We start from the raw sequence: 6,000 nt of genomic DNA, 5'->3' as shown, positions 1-6,000 counted from the left end.
ACCAGCTATAAGCTGCAAGTAAAAGGCCAGTAGTATTAAAGAACTTGGCTCTGAAGAGATCTGGGAATGAGAAATGCCACACACTAGAAGCTATTACTGTTGTCATTTTACCGTGGGCAGTTCACTGTCAGCCTCAAAGAGTGGTGGAGGAGAAGGGTGGAGTGAAGGAGGCTGGAGGAAAAGCCATTAGGATGGGCAGAGAGGGCACTACCTGGAGCAGACTTATGATAGGGCTATGGACAAATCTTACACATGAGAAATCCAGAAAAGTCAATGAAAAAGCTCTCACTGCTGTCAGCAAGGTCAAGATTTCACAGAGGCCTGACCTCAGCTTTATGTAGTCCAAAGTACAGGTCACAGCCTCACAAGGGGAGCTCCAACAAAGCATGGCACAGGAGTGATTTTTGCTTTTAAGCATTTTGAGATGTCACTGTGGCTTTTATGATCCACTCTTCCTTCATACTGTGACCTCTTCCTAAGGCTCTGCAGAGTTCCCTGCAGAGGTCATTAGTGCCTCTCCTGGGGCAGCAAATGTGGAGATAAGGGGCAAAGAAATACATGGGTTTCACAGGAGCTCAGCCCAACATTCTAGAAACATTTTCTTTGTCCTCAGATGGCTTTCCAAGCACACAATGGGAAAAACACTAGTAGTGTTTCAATTAGCACTCTGCAGCTCTCCAGACATGCCACGGTTCTCAGAGCTCTGAGTTCACTGCTACACTGAGCCTCCATGTGTTAATGGAATGGCACCTGCTGCTGTGTGCAATGCCTCCACAAAGGACACATTCCCTGCCAGTCCAGAGATGTGGCAAAATCACTGAAACCGTTTGGCTCTAGCAGACAGTGGAGTTTGATGTCCTTTTATAAATATCATACACAGGGAGCCTAATCCTTGCTCTCACTGTCTCCTGAAACTAAGAAAATTTCCCACAGATATGAAAGGAAATTTTATCTTAATAAACCTTCAGTATTTACTTTGCTTAAATAGCCAAGGAGAATTTAAACTCATCATTTGTTTTCCTGTGGAAAAATCCCATTCACTGTAATAGAGGAGACCCTGAAAGGCTTTTATCTTAATTACTGCAGAAAATTACAGAGAATTAGATCCTTTCTAATGGTTTTCTGAATCATCCTTTGGGATTTGATAGCAGGAATCTAATTCGCTATTGAATTGTATAGACTAGTGGAAAAACAATACCTATAGAAAAGTTTTCACTATCTATTAATGTCTATAGGGCTTCCCTATAAAAGGTTTCTAAAAGCCTTTTATTTACAACTACTTCCAGGGGGTTTTTATTATGCCATACACCTCTGTTTATAATGCACACTCATTATAGTCAGAAAAGCAAAAACAGACAGCAGAGACCAATGAACTGGTTTCTGGGAAAAAGGACAGCATGAAATCCCAAGATACCATCTTCCTAATCCCATGAAAATACATCACATAGTCAAGAAATGCAATAAAAAAAGCTAAGCTTTTGATCCTGTGTGGAGTGAGTGCTGACAGACCCTTGTTCCCACCTTAACTCTGCAGCTCTAGGGAGGTGCAAAGAGCTTTACTTTGGATTACAGCTTCATAAATACTGTAAATTGATTATGGAGTTTGATCATACCCTGGAAGCTTACCTGAAAGAAACCATGATTGCCTATGTAATGTAGCAATAACTGATCAGTTCCTTCCTTTAGCAGTTTACTTCCTTTAGCTGAGCAGCCTGGTCTTTCAACTGCAATCACGGATCCCTCCTGAGCAGACTGTGCTGTACACAGCCTGTTTCTTGCTCCCCTAGTACTTGTTGCACCGACAGAAAAGGACTCCCTCAACCTTTCTCTGCCCTCCCTTCCACCTCACAGACATCAATACTGACACATAACTCCAGGGAAATCTGCGTCATGGTTGTGCAGTCATTTCCTACACAGATCCATCCTCACTGTCAACATGTTTAGGACTCTGAAGAATGCTTACAATCCGAGTGTGTAGAGCACTAGCACATGCTTTGTGTGTTTAGGGGCAATGCTAAGCTCCACTTCCAAACCCCCTGGTCGACAGGCTTGCTTTGAGTAATGGTCACACAACATCTGCTTTGGGACTTTTCCATTTCCGATGGGCGTTTCTGTTCCTTTTTTTGTTTATGCAAACTGCTTTTGCTCTATTCTTACAGAACCTTGAAGGAAAAGACCTTGCTGAGTGTAGCTGTGTGCTTTTCAACAGATTTGTTATTTCACCACCTGATGGGGAACATGCTGAATGGTGCCTGACACCAGCACACGCTGCCAGAGTTGCCCTGAGTTTAAGCTGTACAGTAAGGCTGTCAGATGCAAGTGTTTGCAGGGCTGAGAACAAGAGAAGTCATAGCAAATGTCTAGGCATCTATTCTCATTCACCTCTTGCAAGTTCACAACAGGGAAAATGGAAGAAAGATGACAGCAGCAACTTCAGGATTTGCCTGTTTCTGCAAAAGCGCTGAGGAGGGAAGAGGAAACACAGTGACTTTATGTGACTTTCTGTCCAGGTGACAACATGTCAGGCTTTCACAACAGGAGTCACAGAGGGATTTTAGCATCAAAGGATACTGTGGGGTTTTTTGAGTAAAATTAAATTAGGAAAATGTTACAAAGGTCACTCTGTGGCAGGTGTCCCAAGACTGCATAGCCATGCATTGAAAGTCCACATGACAAAAGGTGTTTGATAATCTCAGACTGAACGATGCTTTTCATTTCCCAGGGACCCATTTATTTCGCAGGTATTTGTATTGCAGCTGCTAGCACAAAACATTTAACAGCAAATACAGACCATTCCAGAAAGCAGAAAACAGCATGCTCAGTACTAGACATAGAAAACAAATTTAGTTATTAGATTTATAAGTTGAACTAATGCTTGAAAAACCACTCATGTATGTTGCAGTTCTGACCAAGTCTTCACTCAGTAATATCTTTCTTTTGTGAAAAACAGAACTCCTTGGATTTTTCTTTCTCTTCCCACCTCCCCTCCCCATTTTTCTAATTATTTTTCATTTGCAACTGTCTGTCTTGGCAGATAGACAAGCTCTATGTTCAGGACACAAACTCCTACTCCTTATTATCACAAAAATGTTTTATCTGACACATTTTCAGGCTGTCACAAGCATTACAGGAGATTTTTTTTATTATCGTAGATCATTGCTTCCTTTTGTTTATCTGCCTCAGGTTTTCGCTTCCTCAGATATGAACCTGTCTACCAGCCAGAGCTGTGCTGAATGCTGCTTCTCAGCAATACAAAACATGAATTCTTAAAAATCTGTCAGCAGTAGCCAAACGCAGAAAGGTTTTTAGTGAAGTAGGGCAGTTAAATCCAGTACAGAGCTCAGGTCTCATGGATTTCATTTTATGTTAATGTATTTTTATAGAAAGACACTCAGAAAGCTCTTAGATCTTCATGCTAATGAAAACGAAATTGATATAGAAGTCAGTGGTTTGATAATCAGATATAGGCTGGGGTATTCTAATAGGAAGCGGAATGTAGGGAAAGGCAGAGGAAAGGGATTGCTGGCTTTCAACATGTGACAAAGGGACTGTGTTTTTTCTTTGTGTGGATGCTGCCACAGGGAATTGTAGCATTTCCTGCAAACCTCCGTTGTCCCACACCTTTATGACAACAAGTAAGAAGCTCTCCATAGGAAAGAGTCTGGGTGCTGGAGTGTTTCTTTTTTTCAAACTTGGAAAAATATCAATCTTTTACAGCTACAGCCCTTTTACAGCTACAGCCACTACACAGTGGTCTGGAGAACTGAGTCACCCGTGAACTCAAGGTGGGATTTTAAACAAGAAATGATGCTGAGACTGGTACATTATGAGGCTCCAAAGAGGTAGGAGGTATGTCTAAATCACAAGGACAGTTGCTATTTTACTGAGTTTGCATGTAAAGTGCTTGCTGAAATCTGCTCAAGAGCTGCAGAATATGATGTAAGGGTTAAACTGCTGCTGGTAGTCACCCTGTGAGCCGAGGGTAGGCTCAAGAGAAATGGTGTAATTGGTTCTTCTCATCCTAGATCTGTACACCACTGCAGGCACAGACCCACCAGTAACATTTCTAAATTCCAGGATAGGAAGAGAGTTGCTGAATGAGGTTTCTGAGCTCACAGTGAAATGAAACAAAGTGCTAATGACCACTTCTTCATTACGTTTATATCTGGTTTCCAGTACAATAGGCCCCTGATTCTCATTTGTGGCTTTTGATATTATTGTAATATAAGCAATTAGCTACAAATGAACAACAGCAATGAGTGTCAAGCTATACATAATGTATGTAGATGTGTAAAGGAGCATGTCTAGATGTTTGTGTTCTCCAATCTGCCCCACCAGAATTTATTTACTATATATGGAAAAAAACCCAAACACAAACCTATATCCTCTCCATGGAGGGGGAATGTGCACATAGATCTGAGATTTAATGTTCTGGCCATATCCCTGTACCAGAGCATTAGCTCCAGTGCAGCACTGCAACTGCTCAGATCTGAATCCTAATTTTACTGCTTGAGATAATCTCAATTTAAAAATAAAACTAATGACAGAAAATTAACATAAACCCAGGAAATGAGCAGCAAAAATATATCCAAACATTTTTTACAGAAGCCCTGAGACAAACCACTTAGAGGCTATGAAGTTTATCAGATCACCTTCAAGGTGTCTGGGTACAATCTAATGACATTTAACAATAACAAGATAAACAAATCACCAGTATATTTTCACACACACACAAGACACTGAGGGAAGAATAGTAAATGATCCATCTGAGGACTTTCAGTAGTGTCTGAAGCTGATTGAGAATCAGGAGTTTGCTTCTTGGAACCTTACTTAAAAGCATCTACTATCCTTTTAGAAAATGCTTTAAGCATCCTGAGTATGGGTACTTTGAGGCTGGCTATGACATCTGATACTATTGTTTCAAAAGATTTTAATGAGCACAGCTCTACTGCCATATGGATGGCTCAATGCTGTGTTCTGCTGCCAGGATGTAGGAGATCACAACTCTTCACAGGGGAAGGCAATTTTTTAATCTGGAGGGAAATTTTAAGTCTGTCAAGGGAGCAACACACCCCTTTTTGAAACTATCTCAAAACTGTGGTGTGTGCTGGATGCCATGGGTTTGTCATAATCCTTTGCATACTGAAATTGCGCCTGTAAATCACCCAAATTTTTATTCACAGACACTAGCTTAGACAAAGTGGTGCCTGGAGGAGGAATTAGGGGTGGGGGGTGGGAGGGTCAGAGCTTCTCATGGTCTCTGGGGGGGACAGTAGGTGTTTGGAGAGGGACACTGTGGAGTATAATCCGTGCTGCTTGGGCTGGTAAATTTCTCAGTTTGGACCACACATGTGCCATGTGGAGACAGCTCCAGATGATGAAAATAATGGGGTCCCTGGGTCAGAATGGTACTGACTTTTCCCTAGAAATGGGAGAAGTGAAGAGGGAGCCCTGGAAACAGAGCAGGAGCCTGATTCTTTGTCAGTTCCAGATCTCCAGAGTTTGGGAATGCTCTGGTGGGGCTGTGTGACTTAATGTTCACTGGCATTCCTTCAAGTCTTGCCTCTTTGAAGCATGCAACTTGACTAGCAGAACCAGGGAGAGATCATGAGTCCAGACTTCGTCTGAAAGGCTCTGTTTGCCCTGAGTCTGCACTAAACTCAGCCTTTGTAAATCCCAGCCTTGTGGAGCCTGAAGACTGCTACCTGTAAGTACTATTTTGAAGATATTTTTCATGTATGTGAAATAGAGGCAAAGTTTGTGGCATTAGAAAGAGGGGAAGACCTGATCCAAAGAAGCACGAGAAGTGCTTTGGTGACATCACGGCATGATGTGACATTCCAGTCCTGCCCAGGAGTCCCAAAATGTCTCACTCCAGAACCAGACCAGGGACTGCTAGTGGAGGGAAAGACCTGAAGAGCAGTGAAGCAGCTGAAGGACACAAGGATGGATATCACCAGGGCAGCCAAATGAAAGTGAGGTCCTGATGAACGTGAAACT

Source organism: Manacus vitellinus, unplaced genomic scaffold (assembly GCF_001715985.3).
Source record: "Manacus vitellinus isolate BGI_N305 unplaced genomic scaffold, ASM171598v3 scaffold_29_pilon, whole genome shotgun sequence".
In the NCBI taxonomy this organism is placed as follows: Eukaryota; Metazoa; Chordata; class Aves; order Passeriformes; family Pipridae; genus Manacus; species Manacus vitellinus.
This window is presented reverse-complemented; position numbering follows the sequence as displayed.